The following is a 23952-nucleotide window of genomic DNA, read 5'->3' as shown; positions in this document are numbered from 1 at the left end:
TTAAGGGCAACGACTTCCTGATGGGGATTCGAACCCACGTACTTCCGAGCGAAACGAGCACGCCTTTACCGCCTCGGCCAGGGAGCCCCAGATTGAGGCCCGGGTTCGATTCGCGGCTCTGCCAAGAAATTTGAAACGTGGTACGAGGACCTGGAACGGGGCCCAATCAGCCTCGGGAGGTCACCTGATCAGAGGGGGATTCGATTCCCACCTCAGCTATTCTCGAAGAGGTTTTCCGTGATTTCCCACTTCTCGTCCAGGCAAATGCCAGGATGGTAGACTACAGAACTTGAGGCCACAGCCGCTTCCTGCCCCCTTATTTGTCCATCCCTTCTAATCTTCCCATCCCCGCACAAGCCCCCTGTTCAACATAGCAGGTGAGGCCGCCTGGATGAGGTACTGGTCCTCCTCCCAGGTTGTATACCCGATCCAAAGTCTCACACTCCAGGACACTGCCCTTGAGGCGGTAGAGGTGTGATCCTTCGCTGAGTCCACGGGAAAACCCAACCCTGAAGATAAACGGATTAAAAAAGAAAGAAATGCATTATAGTATGAAATTAAATATTGTACGTGCCAAAGTGATAAGTTTACGTTACTCCTTTCCAAATTCCGGACGTAAATGTCTCACTTGTAACGTAAAAGATTACTTTCCGTATCAGTTGCGTAAAAATAACTATTACCGATGTCCACGAGGCGCCACTGAAAAGATGACGTGATCACAATCCAAGCCTTGCTTATAGGTAGAGCCAAAGTACTTAGGCAAACATACTGAAGCGAGTGACAAGTATAGTCTACCGGCAGAACGGTTATGCAGTGAGAATTGCATAAACGTTAGGGGTACGGTAATCAGAACCCCTGGAGTTTATGTTACTCTTGCTACATTATAGAATAGCGGATAGATCGACACTACCTAAACATCCACGTTCTTATTACAAGACTGTTTAGTGCTTTCAAATCATGTCAAGTATTTAACATCCCCCTTGCAACCAGTGATAGGAAATTATTTAGACCTGGCACATGATAGGTGCATACATTCATATCAAAATACGAAGTGGTGAATGGCGGTGCAGTAGAAAGTGAGCACTCGGGGCAGGCGCCTGCGAGGAGCATGCGCAGACAGGTGTGCTAGCACAGCAGCATGGCATGGCATGGCCCAGCACGGCCCGGCATTGATCGTGCCGCCTGGCAGAGCCTACCCCTCTACAGCGTGACGTGGCCTAGGTCATGGTGAGCGAGAGAGACAAGAGATGGCGGCCACACTCGCATCTGGCCTCGACTGCCGGACCCCGCACTTCTTTATTACAGAGTGCCAACAAGTTGTCCATCACGGTATTGTGTCACATAGAGGCCCAGTTTATTCAACCTCAGTTAACATTAAACTGCATGTTAAAATAATTTAACAGTGAATTAGCATTTAATCAATATTGGTTAAGACTAACAATGTGTTCTAGTCTCAGTTAACTTAACTGCCCAGGTTCAAGCAGCTATAAACTGTTAGCTCAAAATATGGCTGGTGTATCTTGAATATTTGGAATATGATAGCCCTTTTCCAGAAAGAGTTAGAAACAGAAGAGTTTATTTTCATACAGTACCTATGTAGTTTCAGTTGCTTGATCGTACGTTGGCTGACGTCTGTATATATGTTCAGTCCTCACCCCAAAGGCTGGTTGGATCCTCAACAGCTTCTCCATCAGCTGTTGTAGATGGCCTAGGCATCACTGAAGAGGCGTACTACGGAAATGAGGAGCGAGGTTTGTTTCCTTACCGAGACAGAAGTTGCTATTACATATCAGTCTGCCAAGCCCACTGAAATGCATGCACCAACTGACCATATGAGCAACATTTTCACACCATTCATTAATTAGGACTGGCTGCATAAGGAATGGCATTACTAGCATCGCTCGTACCTGTATCACTTTCATACTGCCAAAGCCAAAGATTAGACAGAGACAGAGACAGATCAATGAAAGTAACAAAATTGCTCTATCCTATACCAGCAGACAGTACACTGTAAATATTAGGTCCTGCCAGGTAATGCACAGTATGCACATTGAATTCACTACAAATGTTGTACCAAGCGTCACTTCGAGCTTTGAGCACGGATCAATATTAGTTTGCTTGCTTTCTATAATAGGTATACCGAGCTCTATAGCTGCAGTCGCTTAAGTGCGGCCAGTATCCAGTATTCGGGAGATAGTAGGTTCGAACCCCACTGTCGGCAGCCCTGAAGATGGTTTTCCGTGGTTTCCCATTTTCACACCAGGCAAATGCTGGGGCTGTACCTTAATTATGGCCACGGCCGCTTCCTTCCCACACCTAGCCCTTCCCTGTCCCATCGTCGCCATAAGACCTATCTGTGTCGGTGCGGCGTAAAGCAACTAGCAAAATATATATATAATATAATAGGTATACAGGATGTTGCTTTACGTCGCACTGACACAGACAGGACTTATGGCGGCGGTGGGACAGGAAGGTGCTAGGAGTGGGAAGGAAACGGCCGTGGCCTTAATTAGGTACAGCCCCAGCATTTGCCTGGTGTGAAAATGGGAAACCACAGAAAACCATCTTCAAGGCTTCCGACAGTGCGGTTCGAACCCACTATCTCCCGGATACTGGCCGCAATTAAGCGACTGCAACTATCGAGCTCCGTCAGGATGTATCTGTGATGATGTTACTGTACAAAATTTCAGGGATGATGGGAGGACGGAAAATGGACCAATTTGAGATCAGGAACCGTAGTCCGGAAACCTTCGACTCAAAAATTATTAATAATCCAACTTGTTTAACGTCCCTCCGTTCTTAACAGACGCCGGGGTGTTGGGATGTCGTCCCGCAGTAGTTCTTTAACGTGCCGGACATGGGGTTGTCGCCTTTAAACACCCTTAAAAGCCACCGATTCTTTAGCAAGAATTCTCGCTGCCTGCGACGCTGTTCAAACCACACCGGGTACGACAGAACTTCGTGCGAGGATGCCTTGCCTACATCGACGCAGGGGGACGCCACTTCGAACATTTGTTGTAAATGGAGCAGCTTGTGAAACTTGCGCAGGTAAACGAACTTAAATGAGTAGAATTTTGCTTAACTATGACTCCATCACCCCTGAAACTTTGTAACATGATCATGTATACCTGTATACTGGAAATAATTTCAATAACGAGAGAAATTTTAACCACGCATTCTCTTCTCGGCCTTTTCCTTACTGGTCAATAGAGCAACAGAAAATTCACGGTCAAGAAAAAAAAAAATCGAATAAATGTTTACTTCACGCACCTTCGTTTGCAGCTGTATAAACAAAAGCGCAAAAACTGCATGGTTCTGCCACTGGCTTTTCGATTCTCACTGGTCGTGACTCTTGCGAGAGTTAACACCGTGTTAGCTAACAGTTGCCAGGAAATGTATGGATAAACGTCAGAATCTTAACATGCTGCTAAATGTTTAACTGTTTAAATGTTAACAAACAGTGCGTTAGTGTTAGTGCGTAAAAACTACCTAGAAAAACGTTACATTAAGCAATTTCGTCAACTGTGCCGAAAGTTTAAGGGCTACAGCGCAAGGAAAGGTTTCGAATTCTGAGTCATGAATCAAACTAAAAAAAAAAAAAAAAAAAAATAGAAAATCACTTCCGGCCTATATGCAGTTCAGGAAAAACCACCCAAAATCGCCTGTTTCCTTACTTTTTCTTTTTATTCAAATCCTAGCCAAATTAACATATTTACATAATTCTTTCTGTAATTTATTCCTTGGTTCAATACCCTCAGGCGTTTTTTTAAAAAAAAATTTTGGAAAATGTCCACACGGAATGTAGTTATAAGGGCTTAAGTGAAACTCTGCACTGACTCACATTAGCGCTCATAGTAGAAGAAAAAAGGCAAACTGCTAATCTAATCGACCGGATAACGATGATTAAGGAAAGGATTGTATATTTTAGGAATAAATAAATAATATATTCTCATACGTTATTATATCTTATTTACCTAGACTCCGTAGCTCACATCCCTAGGATGTTTTCAACATTGAGTTGCTTGCCTGAAGGGCTACAACTGTGAAAATTTAATGGTGATTTCGTATTTGCGAATTACAACGAATTAAAGCTGTAAGGCCAGTTTAAAGCGATACGTGCGAAACTGCAGCGAAATTCATGTAAAATTACGAGTTTGAAATTGTATATCAGTGTGAAGAGAAATGCAAGACAGAATACGGATCTCCCAATTCGACAGATACACCTATAAGTTGTAATATTGTAGGGAATCCCTAAAAGCTATGGCCATGTAGGGTGAAAGGGTAATTTGTTACATAATCTTGACTGATTTCATAAGGAATAATGGATGATTATCAATATTGTTTCTCTTTATATATCTACCTTTGACATAATTAATTCACAAATCGCACGAACGAGACGAACTTTAGAAGACGATTACAGTGAAATTCAAGCGATGGGTCAAGTCCTATTTCGCGAAATAACGCGAAATATATTTTCCGTTTCGCGAAATCAAACAAATAATCACGAAAAATCCATGCCTCTAATTATCAATTTCCCATACTTTTTAATTCTGAAGTCATTTTCCCAACAATTCCTTCCTTCCTTCCTCTCTCTCTCTCTCTCTCTCTCTCTCTCTCTCTCTCTCTCTCTCTCTCTCTCTCTCTCTCTCTCTCTCTCTCTCTCTCTCTAGGATGGTTGTCTAGTTACATTTCCCTTTAAAATAATAATAATAATAATAATAATAATAATAATAATAATAATAATAATAATAATAATAATTTGTTGTTCATAGTTTACATTGATTATGTACTGAAAGGTATAAAGTGGTAGGATGGTATTCACTCAGGTCTATGTTGATGACTTGGCCTTAATGGCAGACTGTGTCGAAAGCCTACAATCTTGGAAGTTGAAAATTAGTGCAACGACTATGATATCAAAATTAGCCTTTCCAAGGCTACAGTGATGTCAGTAGGTAAGAAACCTAAGAGAACCGAATGTCAGGCTGGGGTTACAGAACCGGAACAGGTAGATAATTTCAAATATTTTAGATGTGCGTTAACAGGCAACGCAAACCTATGGTGTTTATAACCTAAGTGTACTAACCACAGGGACTCGTACTATCCCGTGGTGTTTCTCATATAGTGGGTACTAACCATAGACAAGCCACAACCATGGTGTCGCTCATATAGTGGTACTAATCACAGGTACTGTAAAAGCCGTCGCGCACTCATTTGCTACTAATCACAAACCTATTTGGTACCTAACATAGTGGTACTACGCGCAAGGAAAAGCGACACATAGTGTTCCCCGCGTTGTGGTACAAATCACGAAGAGTTTCATGGTTCTAACTTGATCATCCCTTGGCCGCCCCTTTTAGTCGCCTCTTACGACAGGCCGGGGATACCGTGTGTGTGTATTCTTCGTCTGCGTCCCCCACCCACACGGGGTAGGAAAGAGGAAAAAAAAGAAAAAATTAGTGATCCGTCACTTCGAAAACTGAAGTAACGGACAAAGAAAGGCAAGGGCCACGAAGGGCGTGAAAATGAAATACTCCCTAGGCCTCGAATGCTCTAATACCGTCGGGGTCGGAAAAGAACAAGAGTTGACCAAGGGAGGTCGGACAGGATAGATGAAAGTGAGGAACTTGGCAGAAGTAAGTGAAAGCAATTTCAGGACTCAGTTAAGGGCCCCGTGGTCGCCAACCCACGCTCCCAAGTCGAGAGCCCTTGGGACCACTTTTAGTCGGCCCTTACGACAGGCAGGGGATACCGTTGGTGTATTCTTCATTATTAGCTGATTAAGCGGACAGTTTAAAGCCTTTAAATTGTCGTCTGGGTGCTTGAACTCTGCCATCGTATACAGAGACCTTCATTATTCCAGAGTTGCAGGCTAGAGTTAACGAGCAGGGAGTGGATATCCATGCACAAAGAGGAGCTCCAACGTCTCTCTAGCCCGCGCAAAGAGTGTGTATGGAGATTTACATAGATAGTAGGAATTCAAGACGGCTGTGCCCCTGCTGTATATGCAAACCCTTTAACAGAAACGTAGAGCAGGATAGAAAACATGGACTCGTACCTATTCATGTATTTTGTTTAAAATGCCTCTATAATGAGAGGACAGTCAAGAATTCAAAGTCTTTAAATACTCACGAACTGTGACGAAATTCTGCACTGGAACTGCGCAATAAAAGCAATAAACCGCGGGGGCTGTCCAGTATCACCATACCTATCCAATTTGATCACCGAATATGATATCAAGAAATTGATATCTAAAAATAAGGGAATTAGAATAAACTGTTCACTTATAGAACATACCCGTACGTGTTTTTTCAATGCTGTACGAAATACTGATTTTAAAAATAAAGTATTATATTCAAAAAATTAAGCTCATGACAATGTAATGTAGCGTGTCAAGGGAACTGAATGATATTACTGTAAGAACTAGGACTAAAACTAACGATATATTTAACTCACTTCTGACAGAGTTAAAAAAACTCTTATCACATATAGGCATTCTATTGATTAGCTGACACATTGTGTTCACAACGATGGATTAAGATAATGATCTGCGTTCGACCTTGAATAAAGAAAGCTAAATTATTTGTGAGACTTCCGGAGGGTGAATTGGGATTTAATTGGTAAAGTAATTCCTGATTACCTACCGTACTTTTCCTTCGAGAAGTCTACGTGTATATTCTAGGCTCCTTAATGTCCCCTTTATGTACAAGTCATCTACATCATCCTTGTTTTGTTGGTTTTATGTTTTGTCAAGTTTTCATATGCCACATATTTTGCACTAGTTTTTGAGATACAGGAATATAGATACCTCAAAAATTTAGCTCGAGCATTTTTAACTTCTTTGGTATATTTATTAAATGAGAGATTCCAGACTGTGGACGCATATCGTCGTTGCCGGGACAAAACCTCCTATGTGAAATATTTTAGCTTAGAACTTTGGCTGGTAAGGTTCTGTCATCTAAGGTGCAATATTGTGCGACAGTTGTCAAGGCATTCTCGCTCTTCATAACGTATGTGCTGCGGGTCAGTATATCTCCAAAAATATTAACACATAGGAGGTTTCGTCCCGGCAACGACGATATTCTATTAACTGATCTAACAAGCGAATTGTGTACAGTGGTACCTCGATATCTCGAATCGCCTCGGGAGCTAAATTTTATTGCGAGTTATCGAAATTTCGAGATACACAGAATACCGTTTTTGAGCATGTGTAACACATACTTGAGTCATATGTATGTACGGATTTACAGCGAATATAGTATTTTTAACAGTATTTAAAAATATACAAACAAACTCATATTTTACGGCATCAGTTTAATTATAACCCTTATTAAAATAACTTCTTCTTCTTTTTTTTCTTCTTGCTCGGCAGCAGCGTTGAAGGTATACGTAGGAGGTTCGGCCACTATAACGTCAGAGTCCACATTTACGTAAGACTAAAAATCAGCTTCGCAGTTAACAAGCTGCTGGATAAAACACTAAATTCCGCCAAAAAAATCCGCTGTCCGCTAAATGATATATTTCTCCGCCGACAGGCTTCTAATTCCGCCAAATTTAGCGGAAAATCCGCTAAGTTGGCAACACTGTACAATAGTTTGGAAGTTAAGTTCTGTGGCAAGAAAATCCCGCGCACTGCCTGTAACTCCTGAACGAGCATTGTGGGATTATCAGGGCAGTAGTCTACGAAAGAGATGTTGCAACTTCTCGTCAATACCACGCCGGCAAGATTCGTAAATGGAGCTTGTCATCCTCGACTTCTAGGGTTGCTTTCGTACGTGACCGGCAATGAATTTACACCCGAGAAACAGCCAGGCTTCGCCGATTCTCCGGTCACTATCCCTTTACTTGTGAACTCTTCCCCACAAATCACAAATGATGTATTGCATAGTTAATGTTCTACAACATTCGAGTTACAGAGTCATTGTTTTGCTTCAAGGTAACGACTGCTTCAAGAAATCGAGAAATTCGTGTAACCGAATTTCGAGTAAGAGAGATAATACGTGAAAAATAGGACAAACGGCCGGGAAATTGAAGTTACTTCGAGATACTGAAAATTCGAACAATGGAGTTCGACGGAAGTTGACTAATGGCTTTGGTAGTTTTGGATTTACTACTAGTTCACACTAAAAATCCTACATTCCTACAGGCTTTATTTATAACGTCATTAATATGTATGTTGAACGTAAGTTTAGTGCCAAACGTTACACCAAGATCTTTATTTGCTTCAACTCTCTTTAGGCTGGTCATATTTACTCTATAAGAATGAATTTGTGGTTATTTTTCCTAATAACGATTTTCGATTCACATTCTGTTCAGATTGAATTGAAGAGATTCGTGTGTGTGGTTTTTTTTTCATTCAACCAACGCTGTGAAATAATTTTAAATATTTTTTCCTTTGGAGCGTTGCATTGCACAGAAGTGAAACGAACGATAACGAGCTCAGAAAGAAAGAGAATAGATGCTTTTCAAATGGTATCAGAAGAAAATGCTGAAGGTGAGATGGATAGATCGAATCACAAATGAAGGTATAACTTACTGAATGGAGAACGATTTGGTAAAACTGGACCTTCAAGAGACAGATGATAGGGCACGTTTTGAGACACCCAGGTGCTGTTCAAGTCAGACGGTAAAAACGGCAGGGTAGAACAAGGTTAGCATAGAATAGGGCGACATGGAGGGCTGCATCAAACCAGTCTTAAGGACTGACGACCCAAACAACAACACTACGAAAAGAAGAGGAGGGCAGCAAACGACAGATAAGAATGGTTGCAGGACAAGGAAGACTTTTTAGTGATTGATTGAGGATACTTCAAACCTAGTGATGTGTCTGTCCTATCACTCACTGGCATGGACACATTTCTATTCACATCTCATCGTGTGCGTTACAAGGTTGTGTTCGTGCTTCTGGAAACAGATCTTATCTCAGTTAATTTCTCTAAGAATCTAGAAAACTAACATGGCAAGGTCGCGTCTATAAAAGATGCTGGTCGTAACGAAGCCAACCTTGCAGGAACGAACCACAGAGCGCAGCACGTCGATACACACACCACGGTTTCTGATGCTTCATGCACTGTGCATCGCTTGTCCCCCCCGCTGCGCCAATCGATTTCTTTCGTAAAGGCGATCGTTAGAGACTTTTCCACAGGCTCACAACTAATGGCGGTCACAAGAGCCCAGCATTGCTTCTACTTTCGTTTTCACTTATTGGAATTTGGTCACAGATGGAACTTACATTCATCACCAAAATAATACAACTTCAAACAACAACAACAACAACACCACCACCAACAACAACAACAACGCGTTGGGTAGAGCACTGACCTTCTGAGCCCAACTTGGCAGGTTTTCGAATGTGCTGAAATACGTCAGCCTCGTGCCGACACGAGTTTGGCGTATTTCACAGCGGACTGAGCCGGAGCTGGGATCGAACTCGCCATCTTGGGTTCTAACATCTGGCCCACTCAGCCTAGCGAGACATCTGACTTCTCTTGGTCAACTCTTGATCTCTTCTATAGGTTTGCCACCTCTAGGGAGCATTCCATTTCCATGTCCTTCAATGGCCTTCTCTTCATTTTCCGATTCTTGGAATATTTAGCATTTTCCTGATAAGGCAAGGGTTATTCTGGCCGAAGGCAGGTCTGAACCTCCGCAGAGGTGTTCCTGAGCCGGAGTTTACGTGCGGTAGGGTGGCCAGTTCCTTTCCGCTCCTCCATCCCTTACCCCCAACCAACAGCGCGTGGCAACCCATCCAACTCCTGGCCACGCCCAATGTTGCTTAACTTCGGAGATCTCACGGTATCCGGAGTTTCAACACGGCTACGGCCGTTGGCTTCCTGATAAGAAGGGATGCTTATCTGGTTACACTTGCCCTTCAAACAAACCTCCCACTAAGTTGACTGTGCAGAACGAGTCACGCAACTGACAACTTGCATGCGGAAGCCCTGAAAATTGTTTTACACGGTTTCATATTTTCACACCATCGTCGCCGAAAGAAAACTATAAGTTAACACGACGTTCAAACCTCTAGCGTAAGAAAACCAACCAACAGCACATCTTCCAAGCAATATTAAGAGCGTTCGGAAATTGGGAAGAAGGCCATTTGCTGGTAGAGGAACAGCATTGTGGATGTGTAAAACGCTTTGCATACACATTAGGCGCACGGCTTTTATTTTCTTGAACCCCGTTTAATGTACGCAAATCACTTTACAGGACAGTAACGCGTTCTTAGGAGTCGATAATTGTGAATGCAGCCTATCGTATTATTACATGCCTTTGTTTAGTTGAGACGGCTATGAAAACATGTTCCGATAAAGCGTAAAGAATCGAACAATATGTCGAAGCCAAATTTCACGAGGTTATTTCCACACATGCTGATGATTACAATTGATTCAGTAATAATAAACTGTTCGGCATTTTGTCAACTTCGGACGATACACGGTAGAGTCGCAGCTTGTCGCTAGGCAGGTAGCAAGAGCGAGCGAGAGAGAGACACTACTATCTTATATATGTAGGCAGTGGAGCATATCGACAATTTGAAACCAATCCGAGTACCACCCAACATGGCCTTTGTCTGCACTAGGGCAGAACGAAAACCTCGCTCACTGCGAGGCCGCCTGGAAACACTTCACTTCGCAACAATACGTAAGCTCTCTCCACCCCCACCTGGTAATTCTATAATTGCAAAAATGCAGCAGGAGGACGAAGTTTGGAACAATTCTCGTTCAGTCGTCACTTAGAACTGTGATGAGTGGCAGATGTCCCCCACCAAGTACTGGGAATGCAACGCTGGGAAAAGACATCAGGGGGATGAATTTTCTCTCTTTTCAGCTTCATCATCATGCCCGAATGCAGGGCTTGTTATAATCTACATTCTTGTCTGTTCATTGCAGCACATTTTATGTCTACATGTGTCCTGCCTTTGATGTTCTCTATCATTAAATACCCCCCCCCCCCTTTACTGTTTTACAGTGTACAATTCCTTCGATACTATCCTTTAATAAACAACTCCTCAAGCAACGCCCAATCCAGCTAACTTGCACAATAGCTCGTTCTTTCCCATTCTCCGCAAAATCTCTTCATTACTTACCCTGTCTTACCTTTTAATTTCCTCCATATTCTCACATCTAGCGCTTCCATATCTCTTTCCTCGGAAGTCCACGTTTCTGCACCAGTGTATAGCGCAACGCCCCGGACGTAACACTTCGCTAGCCTCTATCTCAGTTCTTCATACAACGCGCCGCATGGTAATCAATGCCTCCCTCCTGAACCCTTCCTTTAGGATCAAAATTATTTTCTTAACGTCTATTGAGCAGTTGATGTATTCACGAATTCTATGGAGTTCTATATTGTCGTCCTCTCTCTAAATGTATTATATTCTGATCCGAGGAGCATGTTTTAATGTTGGAAACATTCCTTAGCAGATAAATTAGGGGTGCCCATACTACGAAAAACGTAAAATTAAACAATTTCCACAACTGTGCCGAAAGTTGAAGGGCCAAAGGGCCCGGGAAGGTTTCTAATTGTGAGTCTTGGATAGCTCTATCAATCTAAAAAAAGAAACAAATCGAAAATCACTTCCGACCTAAATGCAGCTCCGAAAAATCACTTTTATTTACTCGTTTTATTTTTTATTCAAATCCTAGCCGGTGTATCTTATTTACATAATTCTTTGTGTAAGGTACGCCGGCCCCGTGGTGTACAGATAGCGTGCCTGCCTCTTACCCGGAGGCACCGGCTTCGATTCCCGACCACGTCAGGGATTTTTTACCTGGATCTGAGGGCTGGTTTGAGGTCTGTCCTTCAATCGCGCAAATTTCTCAATCACTTTACGATTGAAGTCACTGATGATGTTGACAAATCTCTTCTCAATAGCAAGCATAGCCAGCGCTGACAGTCGTTCTCCAGTCATGGTGTTCCTCAGAAACGTTTTAATTCGTATTCAAAGTAGAAAAACACCTCTCGGGCTCCGCTGTCGTAATTGGGGTTGTGACAACAATTCGGAGTAATTCGCATACTTGTGGAAATGTGTCCCTATCTAGTTCATTGTCAAGCAGAAACTGCAACATGAAAATGGCCCCATCATCTTTCTGAAAGCCATTTCTCATATGCAATACTTCTATTCAGTCTTCAGCTGTGTCTTATTTAGGCAGGGATACATATGCGCCACTGCATTCAGTTCTCTTTCTGAGAAAGAGTCTGAATAGACACCAAAATGCCTATCCAGAATTAGGGTACTAGCGAAATCTGCCGGTAATGTAATGCAATAGTAGCTCCTGGGAGGCTGTGGCTAACCATAATAGGGGAGGTGGCGGACCCTTGTGGTCAACTGTAATACTGCCACTGGGTTGAGGGTGGCTCTAGACGACAAGGCACGTACCTTACCGTGCTCCTCGCTAATGGGAATATCAGTGCAGAAAACCATGACGTCATCTGCTTTGCGCATGCGTATAGTCTTCAGCACAATAGCGCATTATCCAGTGTGCTCGCTGCACTGTCAGTCAAAACGAACAACTGTCGGTGTAACGGAGCTACGATATAAGTCGATTGTCGAATGCTTTCGATCGATTGTCGAAATCAGGTCGAAAGAAAAGAATGAATGCGTAACTATGTAATAAAACTGGGTGTTGACGTGCTCCTGAGAGCCCACCGCCACTGACCACCGGTTTTTTCTTTTTCTTTTTTTCGTTTTGCTGTGATTTTTACATCATACCGACATAGCCAGATCTTAGGGCGATCAGCTACGTGGCCCAAAGCGCGCAGCCAATTTGTTCTGTGATATCATGAGTAATTGGCCACGTATGTATAGGCCTACTTACTACTATTTACGCTAATATTTCATAATAAAACTGTAGTATGGGCTAGAGAACATTAAAACTCGATAATAAGCCTTTAATACAATATATTTTTGTGCATAGAAATCAACTTATAATAATAATAACAATAATAATAATAATAATAATAATAATAATAATAATAATAATAATAATAATAATGCAGCGTAATTTGTACGCGACTACTGGTACAGGGATCACAGGATCTTCAGCTTACCGTAGAATCCGAACGATGGGGACATGACTGTTCATACCACTTGGACTGCCCGGGACTTGAACCTTCTTCCTCCTCTATTATTATTATTATTATTATTATTATTATTAATGCTAATTGCTTTACTCCGGAATGCAGCTATGTGAGCAAACTGCGTAGTCAACTCGCTCGGTATTATTACTCTTCTAATTGCATGTCTGCGTCGTACATTACAATTTTCTATTTTGGAATGTATGTATTATGTATTTTGTATGCTTGTTTATTAAACATATAGCTATATAAAATTGCTATTGAAAATTATATTGAAGTTTTTTTAGAAACGTTCAAAACTTTGCGACATTACATGCTATCGATATGTATTTTTCCGTCTGAAGGAATTCAAATATGTCTGAAGCGGCACTGTTGGAAATATTCTTGTCAACAAAAAATTCAAACTATTCATATGTGCGCCTCACAGTTGAGATAAAAGGACTGAGAGGTTGTTTCTGATGACCTGCGCTCTGGTATGAAACAACCTCTCTGAAAATCGAAAGACTTGCTTTGTTGGAGCTCAGATCATCAGCACGCAACCCATTTCTTTTCTTTTCACACTTCATATCAAGATGTTCGTCTCACGCCAAGACAATTCCATTGTACTGCTGCAAATAATTTAAATAAAATATGCGCACAGGAACAAAGGATCTGCTGCCGACCAGAAGCGTACAGAAATTATTCGTAACAACAACGCCGACTTCTTACGCACCTGAATCACAAAACGAAGGAACCTTGTCATTACCCTCCAATTAAAACTCTAAACGAAGTACGCGAGAAACAAGGTCCCTTGTGTATGGAAGAACTTTAACAACGAATGCGGCCGTGGCCTACTGGAACTGCTGTACGAGGACAAGTCAGGAGGCGCTGGATAGTGAGTGACCTCAATAGGTGGTCACACTAGGCGCCATACATCAACTCTCTCCGACCATACTGTACCACGCGTGTCGCAATTATTGTTCACTCGCAAATATTCGAGCTATCCGTGTGGCATACCAAAGATCTTAAACGTCAGAGGTCCGCACCGATTAAACCTGGGAAGATTAATAATAATAAATGTCTAGTACTGAATTACAAGCTGAATGAATTGGAAGTACTGGAAAGAAAAACTGAAGGTACGGAAAATACAACAGAACTCTAGAAACCAAGAAGTAATAATGAAATATATCGGAACATAGAAAACATAACAGAAACAATGGGGAAGAGGCGACCGACGATTTTTGAACATTTTTTTTTATTTTTACAATTCGTTTTACGTCGCACCGACACAGATAGGTCTTACGGCGACGATGGGACAGGGATGGGCTAGGAGTGGGAAGGAAGCGGCCGTGGCCTTAATTAAGGCACAGCCCTAGCATTTGCCTGGTGTGTAAATGGGAAACCACGGAAAACCATCTTCAGGGCTGCCGACAGTGGGGGTTCGAACCCACTATCTCCCGAATACTGGATACTGGCAGCACTTAAGCGACTGCAGCTATCGAGCTCGGTTTTTGGACATTTAAGCAGAATGGATGACAACAGGTTAACCAAATAGATCTTCAAGTATCTTTGGAACAAGAAGTCAAAAACAATAACCTGGATTCATGAAGTCAGGAAAGATTTGGAAAGAATAAAAGAGAAGACGCAGCGACATACAGATTTTTTAAGAATAAATTGTTAATAGTGGAAGGATTCCAAATACATACAGGCTCAAAATGGTCTGAGGAGAGGAAAATAAGGCATAGTGAGCAGATGAAGGAGTATTGGAGGAAGAAGACGAAGAAATAACAAAAGAAGTAGCATTGAAATTGTCACGTGGTCGCTCGAAGATCCTAATGAAGCAAGAAATAATAATTATAATAGCTTTACATCGCACATAGGTCTTATGGCGACGAAGGGATAGGAGTGGGAAGGAAGCGACCGTGGCCTCTAATAGGGTACACCCCCGGTATCTGCTTGGTGTGAAAATGGGAAACCACGGAAAAAAATATCCTCAGAGCTGCCGACAGTGGGCTTCGAATGCAGTATCTCCCGAGAGTAAGCTAACAGCTACGTGACTCAAACCCTGCAGCCACTTGCTCGGTAAGATGAAGATAAACTTCAAAGACGTAGAACTTTTAGGCAAAATATGGAAGTACTGCCTTACTTCAAGCTAATGGCGCGTTTCTCAATCTGAATGTACATGCACTGTATGTCCAGTCCTCAGCCCTAAAGGTGGTTGGATCCTCAACAGCTCCGCCATCAGGTGTCATAGATGGTCTAGGCATCAAGGGAGAGGCACAGTAAAGAAATGAGGAGTGCGGTAGTTTCCCGTTGCTTTCCTCACCGAGCCAGAAGTTGCTATTACAAATCAGTCTGCCAAGTCTACTGAAATGCATGCACTAACCGACCCTATGAGCAACATTTTCACACCATTCATAGCAGGGACTGGCTGCAGAAGGAATGGCATTAGTAGCATCGCTCATACCTCGGTCACTTTCATATTGTCAAAGCCAAGGATGAGAGACAGATAGATCAATGAAAGTAACAAAATTGCTCTAACCTATACCAGAAGACATAGTGCACTGTAGATACGACGTCCTGCCAGCAAAGGAAAGACAATATGAACGACCTCTATTCTGCGCAGAGATAAGTTTTTTTTTTTTGTCCGCGATTGTTCTGCTCCGCTTTCGATCCAGGACCTATCTACGGTTGCTTATTTCCTGGGAAACAATCCTGACCGTGGGATGGAACTAGTAACCAGGAGTCTTTAGTCGAGAAGTTGCAGAGATCTGCCCTTTATCGTAGGGGAAGGAATTTTAGTCACGAATAGGTCAGCCTGCAAAAGTATTTGAACACTAGCCGCTCTACAGTTATGTCGGTGAATTGCATAAATTTTAGGGGTTCTGATAGTTCAGATATTTATGCAAATCTCACTGCAGAACCGTCGTTCGGGTACATGACACTTGCGCATTGGTTGAAGAAGTAAAGTCTCTTGCAGGCTTTTTTTTAATGATATCTGTTCGCGGCGCCGACCTCTGTAGATCTTTTGCCATTATTTTCATCATACGATAGGAACCTGCGTGTAAGTGGAATTGCGGAAGTGTAATGTGTTGCATATGAGGAAAGGAACGTTAAGGACGACACAAACACCCAGTCCCCAAACCAGGAATATTAATTCATTTACAATTTAAAACCCCTGACCCGGCCGGGAATCGAACCCGGGGCCGCCGGGTGACAAGCGGACGCGGGGCAGGACCTGCTGCCGTCTTTACCACAACACAGTGCTCAATACGTCAGAGCCGAAGCTGGTCTGCGACCGGTCCAGTGGGAGGAAACCGGTTCGGCCACTGTAGTAACACCGGTAGCGCACGCACGCGCCCGCCCGCCCGCCCGCCCGCCCGCCTGGGGGAAGGTCTCTGGTTCGGCGCCAGATCGATCATTTATGACATGGCCCACAGTAGAGACCCATTTCCGTAAGTCGTAGGCGGCCCTGTTCCAAGCCAAATGCGAACAACTCGTATCTCGCTTGACTCACGTTTCTCGGACACGGATCTGGTATTTGCAGAAACCGGACTAGCTCAATGATACCTTTCCCCCGTAACGAAGAAGACAACTCCTCGACAAATCCCAAGGTTAGCAACTGACTAACTACTTTTACGGTTTTTTGAGACGCCGAAGCGCCGGAATTTAGTCCCGCAGGAGTTCTTTAACGTGCCAGTAAATCTACCGACACTTGGCTGGCGTATTTGAGCACCTTCCAATACCACCGGACTAAGCCAGACTCTCAACCGTCTGAGCCACTCAGCCCGGCTGTCTTATTTAACATTCAGTCCGTAAAGAGGAAGTTACTGAGTGACAATTCAACTTTGTCCGGTGAACAATTTCGGAGGAATAGAGATGTGATCATTGATGACGCAATTTGCGTCATTTGAAGACTATTTAACACATTATACTGCTCTATACATAATTTATCCTATTTATTTATTTATAGTGCGTATACCTGCACACAAGACTCTTCATCGTAACTGCATTAGATCTCTTCAAAAATTCTGAACTAAATCATTTGCTCAAAGCACTTGCCTTGCCGAAGATTTTATATTTTTTTCAGAATTCTTTTTCGGGATATACTGATCTGAAATGTGCTTTTCTCCTTGTAAACATGCCAAAAGTGTTTCTCAGTCGGCACTGCTATGTGCAAATGATAAGATATAAAGCATTACGTTAGCAATTCCGTCATATTTAAGATCACCACGCGCTGCTCTGCCAGTGTCCACTGAAAATCAATTCCCTCCAGCTACCTGGAGAATGAGTAAAAACATGATATTTTCAAGCAACAAAGACTGCTCTGAAAATCGGGAGTATCCCACGAGAGTTGGCACGTCTGTATCTATTAATATTATGGAAAAACAATGTCGTTATAACGTGTTTATGGATATCATACTTCTTTCGAAATAAAGTGGCTACGTCTGTGGAACGCCAGTGTGTCCACAGGTGTGAGATAGGCAAGGCGCTGCGCTGGGCTACAGATATAGGTCAGGGAGAGCGGTCACTCAACCCGACCTGACACGACCCGACAGAGCACGGCGACACTGTGCGACAAGGACACACGATCTCATCATCTTCGTCTAAACGCACACGTGTTGGCCGTCAAGATAAGACCACAGCAGTATTTTAGTCCGCACATTGTAGACGTTTTATGATGATTATTATTATTATTATTATTATTATTATTATTATTATTATTATTATTATTATTATTATTATTATTATTATGTCCGACTCGTTGGCTGAATGGTCAGCGTACTGGCCTTCGGTTCAGAGGGTCCCGGGTTCGATTCTCGGCCGGGTCGGGGATTTTAACCTTCATTGGTTAATTCCAATGGCCCGGGGGCTGGGTGTTTGTGATGTCCTCAACATCCCTGCAACTCACACACCACACATAACACTATCCTCCACCCTCATCGGAGGGTCTGCCTTACAAGGGCTGCACTCGGCTAGAAATAGCCACACGAAATTATTATTATTATTATTATTATTATTATTATTATTATTGTTATTTAAGGCGCCTAACATCTAGGTCATCGGTACCTGAAGGTAAGAGATGACACGAAATGTAATGACAATTAAAATTCTCAAAAAATTCATCCAATGACCAGAATTCAAAACATGATGAATGAATGAATGAATATGAATTTAAAATAATCAGCGGATCCAACTCAATACTGAAAAGTAAAATAATTTCAAAATCCACCCAATGACTAGAATTCCGAAACACGATAATAATAATAATAATAATAATAATAATAATAATAATAATACTAATAATACGAAAAACCAGACAAACTGTCATTACTTTTGTAGATTTCAAAAAAAGTATATGACTCTATAGACCGTCAAACACTTTTCAACACACTAGAGGAATTTCAAGTGGAGAAAAAAACAAGGGTATTAATGAGACACACATTAATTGGCACTGCAAAAGTTAAATTCCTAGGCGAAATAACTGAGCCTTTTACTAATAACACCGGCGTCCGTCAAGAAGACGGACTATCTCCGTTAGTATTCAATTTCGTACTTGAGAAAGTAAATCAGGACCTGGGAAAAGGAAATATTGAAGGAATAGCCCTTGGCAGACTACTTAAAGATAGAATTCACTTCCACTGTCTGGTCTTTGCGGATGACAGCAATCCTTTCCAGTAACAGGCAAGAAGCGATTCATTCCACTGAAAAATTACATGATATTGCCATCAAAACGGGACTTCAATTCTCGTATGAGGAAACTCAATACATGGAAGGATGTTCGCGATTCATAGAGGTACAACCTATGATAACTAAATTCGGCAAAATCTTTCACGTGAACCAATTTAAATATATGGAAGAAATCATTCAGCCCTCTGGTTTAAACTGCGAAGCAAATGAAGAAAGTATTTCCAAATTACAGAAAGCTTACAGGATCACTTGGAACAGGTACAATAAAAAAAAATATCTCGGAAAGCAACACTTAGACGCTACAATCAAGTAATCAAACCTGAAGCGTTATATGCTTCAGGAACCTTAATCACTGGTGGCGAGTCTCTAACCAAAGACATAGATAAACAGGAAAGGAAATTTTTAAGAAAAATGTTTGGCCGAGTTTGTATAGAAGGAATATGGAGGAAAAAATCATCCCAGGAAATATATTGTCATTCTGAAAAAATACCTCACACTTTTCGGAAAAGACGAATGAAATTTTATGGACACATTATCAGAATGAACAGTAACAGACTAATAGAATTCTTAAACCTGGCCCTTTCACCTAAAACCAATAACAGCTGGCTTCGTTAAATTGAAACAGATCTCCACGAAATCAACATCTCGGAAGACATTGTACAGGGCAGATGTAAATTCAGAACCAAAATCGACAATCACCAGTTTGAAGACAAACCCAACACTAGCTATTATAACTTGGACAGAAGAACGAAGGAAGAAGCTCGACGAGAGGATGAAAGAGATTTTGGGAAAAGGTCAACACATCAGCTAAGCTGGTTCAATCGAGCTCTTTAAGTAGGGCATAAGGACGTAAAATAATAATGATAAGAAGAAGAAGAATGGGAGAGGGATGAGAATAAGTATATATACATACTGTATATTTACTTACAAGTTGACAAAGACAGGTCTTATGGCGACGACGGATCAGGAAAGGGCAAGGAGTGGGAAGGAAGCAGCCGTGGCCGTAATTAAGGTCCAGCCCCAGCAAATGGGAAACCACAGAAAATCTTCAGAGCTGCTGTCAGTGCGGTTCGAACCCACTATCTTCCGAATACTGGATACTGGCCGCACTTAAGCGACTGCAGCTATCGAGCTCGGTATGAGGAAAGGATGAGTAAAAGGGGAATAAGAGGAGGAGGCAAACTACAAGAAGGCTGATGAGAAAATTAAGAGGAGGAAGACGAGAAAATAGGATGAACAGGAGGAAGATAGAAGAAGAAGACGAGGAGATGAGAAGTAGAATAGAAGGAAGCCGGAACGGAAAAGAAGAGGAAAACCAGAAGGCGAAGAAGGGGAGGGGGTAAGAAGAAAAGGATAAGTACAAGGGGTAAAAGGGGAATTAGAGGACGAGGTTCATTGCAAGAAGGGCGACGAGAAAATGAAGAGGAGGAAGACGAGAAAAAAGGATGAACAGGCGGAATAAGAAGAGGCTTTACGTCCCACTTACTACATTTTTACGGTTTACGGAGATGCCAAGGTGCCGTAATTTTGTTTTGCAAGAGTTCCTTTACATGCCAGTAAATCTACCAACATGGGGCCAACGTTTCTGAGCACCTTTAAATACCACCGGACTGAGCCAGGATCGAATTTGCCAAGCTGGGGTCAGAAGGCCAGCGACTCAGCCCTGCAGAAGAAGATGAGGTAAGAGAGAGAAGAGAAAGACGTAAAAGGGGAGGGGGACGAGAAGAAAATGATGAGTAAAAGGAGAAATTAGAGGAGGAGATTGACTACCAGAAGAGTGACGAGAAAATGAACTGGAGGAAAACTAGAAAAAGGTTGAACAGGAAGAAGAAGAAGAAGAAGAAGAAGAAAGAAGTGGTCTGTAGAGTACAACGCCATACCTATGAAAAAGACACAAGCTCCCGTGGAATCTTCGGTGTTAAGCAAGACTAAGTATGGTCACCAGTTGAAAGGGAGCCCACGTGTTCTTGCCTAGAAGAGAGTCGAAAGAAACCGTAAATTCAGACAGAGGGCCCTTGAACAGTGTTCCTAGCCTAAGTGGGGAAGTGCCTAGGCCGCAGGTAGGGCCTACCTAGGTTTAGATACCTACTGTAGGTGTGTACACGTCTACGGTTTGACTAATACAGTTTTTTACAAGACTGCGTAAGTCTGGTTAAGTTTCGAGACCAGATCTCCATCTTAAACTAATTACTGGCCCCGGAGTTGAATGTCTGTCAGAAAACCTTGTAATTTCGCGTATCACTCCATAGATGGCTGTGGTTTTAAGTGCTTGAGGGTCCACAAGGGGTCCTACTGTACGCAACCTTGGACAGTCAGGAGTAATGTAACCTTCCATTGTTCGAGTTTTGTTGGGCACTGACATGTTAGCAGAACCTTTCAGTACATTCCTTATGAAACGGACGAGATGCATAAGAAACGATGGAAGTAGGGAAGGGATAATAATAATAATAATAATAATAATAATAATAATAATAATAATAATAATAATAATAATAATAATAATAATAACGGTCGGGCTGGGTAGCTCGGACCGTAGTGCGCTGGTTTCCCGAGCCTTCGATTCCGGGTCAGATTGTATTGGAAAGTGCTCAAATACGCCCGCTCCGTGCTGGTTATTTTCCGGCATCTCAACATCTCCGAACATCATAAAAATAGTTGGTGAGACGTAGAATCAATGAAGGTACTAATATGCTTGAAATTTGTCCTAATAAGGAAAGAAGGGCGTAAACATTACTACTCTTTAATTGCTTCAGTTTATTTCAGTTTAGGTTTGTTAGTTTGTTAGATTTTGTGCACCGTAATTTCTTTGGTCTGTTTACTGCCTGAGGGTATTTATATTCAACATTTCAATTCCCCGCTCAAACACACGCGCCCTTTAAATACGACGGCCATGGATCTCGACGTGCACAGACTGTAGAAGAGTACCTTCTGTTCTAGAGCGGATGTCTGTACAATCTTCGATCTATAACAGTTTTAAAAAAAAGAGAGAGAGAGAGAAATCTACGGCACGCAGAGATCTGAAATTTTTCTCACAGGTGGATGAAAGGCGATCCAAATGCACCTCGAAGCTGGATTTTTAATTTTTACGTTCCTTGGTGAGATATGTACGAAAAACCAGTGGAAAACAGGTGTTGGGATATGACAATCCAACGTGCTGTCACCAATACGAAATATATAGATTCACTGTCGCCGGGCAAGGAACACAACGTAGGTAATACAGGTCAAGGAGCCATTTTAAGTTCATGGCGCAGGAAGAAGTCTTCCGTCCCCGACAAGAGGAGCCGTATTTATTCCGCGATATCCGGAAGTGTTTGTTTGTTTTCAATGCACAGCCGCATTTACGGCACGCAGAGATCTGACTTTTAAAATAAACGTGTGCGCAGCATTTTACCTATACCGCATCGCTGTACAAAGTTCAATTCTTGCTCCAAGAACTGAAGCCGTCAACGTCATCAACAAGCAAGACTTACCCGCTGTTCTACAAATTTCCTAGTCTATCGACACGACATGTAATATAGATGAGGCTGTCAACTACACGACAGAGCTTTTGAACACCTTGGAGTCAACTGGAGTACTATCGAACATCTTGGGGTGGGCGACTATGGCACCGATTATCCTTCTCAGGAATATGAATCCTTTTCCCCTCTGTAATGGAACACGACTCTCAGTCAATGGACTTATGCCAAATATTATTGAAGCCACCATCATGAATGGATATGTCGCGGGCGGAGTAGTATTCATTCTCCGAATTCAAAATCATCCCTTCGGACAAACCGTTTCAATTTAGACGTCTGTAGTTCCCCGTTCGTTTGAGTTTCGTTATATGGATCAACCAGGCACACGGACAATCTTCGGAAACGGTGCTTCTTTCATGGTTGTTTTAATTTATTTGGCTTTTGGTCCCATCAACCATACAGCCAGCAAACCATTAAAAAATCACAAGTCACACAATAATACATATTTGAGAAATTGGGCTAAAATCGCTTATAAGATACTCTCTGTTTGACAGGAGAAGGAAGAATTGGCATGCTGGTTGGAGAGAACAGTCTCTTTCACACCCACACTCTACTTGGATGTTCTGACATTCACAATTCATGATTTGCACTTTTTCTTTCTTCCTTTTTCCTTTTGAACGTGACGAAAATTAATACAAATTTTTGATTAAGTAAGACAGGTGAAAAAGGAGAAAAAAAGACACAAATTATATATTTAGATTACGTGGGTTGTTCAACAGTTGCAAAGGCAAACACGCTATACATTTTACCTCCAAATGCAAGGACGCTTAATATAAGTTATCCGGAAACTCGTCTCTCGGCTCATATTGTTGTAATATTGTTTGTAACACTCAAAACCCGTAATCTTAAGCAGTGAAGGTAACTATTATCATTAAAAATAAAATAATGCAATTTATGTAAAAAGAAAATACGTATCTTAACAAATATGTTTCCTTATTTTGTTTTCAAATAAATAGTTTAAAAACATCTAACGGTTTAATTAATAAACACGGGCGGAGTTGCGGGTATATGCTAATAGATTTTTCTTCATCGGGAGGCCTTTGATACTGACGTTCATACAGCAGACGTGTGGAGTAACCAAGGAACCATGGGCGTATGTGTAGTCGAGCGTATCCTAATTCAGATGGCTCTGAACCTCAGTGTTCATACGCCTACAGAAGGCTGTGCACGGAGTGTAAGCTCTCCACCTTACGAGAAGGTTAAGTTATAAAATAATCACGCGATGTCCCACAACCTAGGCCAACATGACTAAAGGTAAGATTTTTGTGAGACTGGGAGGAAATATGTATTTTTGTGGACATAGTTGGCATCGGAGCGTGTCAAGTAAAGGAAAGAGACGCGTGGCGCGTGGCAGATGTCAGGTCAGGACAGAAGAGACGGGCAACACGCAGCCAGTCAGCCCTCTAACTAAAACAAAGAAGTCCACCAACCCCTTAAACAGCTTGCTTGCAACCCTCTAAGTGCAAGCCATTGTTTTAACTACGAGGGTTGGTCTACCGGACATAACGCTTCCTTTGTCACTCAGCGCATGGAGTAATACGTATACACTCTGTTAACGCAGATGTGCAACATTTCAATGGGGGTTCACGACCTAATGAGGCGTCTGCAATAATCACGCCACAGCCAAGTGGTCGAGTCGACTTCCCTTTTTAAAAAAATAGTTCTGCTCGGTATTAAATTTAACGAGGTGAGTGGC

At 42.2% G+C, this 23952-nt stretch overlaps 1 protein-coding gene across 1 annotated transcript in view; it reads right to left on the bottom strand.

Annotated features, from left to right (window-relative positions):
• Window positions 1-23952, bottom strand: part of LOC136884281 (max dimerization protein 1) — a 533620-nt gene that overhangs the window by 82344 nt on the left and 427324 nt on the right. The gene's annotated exons all lie outside the window — the stretch shown is intronic.

This window comes from Anabrus simplex, chromosome 12 (assembly GCF_040414725.1).
Source record: "Anabrus simplex isolate iqAnaSimp1 chromosome 12, ASM4041472v1, whole genome shotgun sequence".
Classification (NCBI taxonomy): Eukaryota; Metazoa; Arthropoda; class Insecta; order Orthoptera; family Tettigoniidae; genus Anabrus; species Anabrus simplex.
Note: the sequence above shows the minus strand (reverse complement) of the source record. Positions and strands in the feature narration are given on the sequence as shown.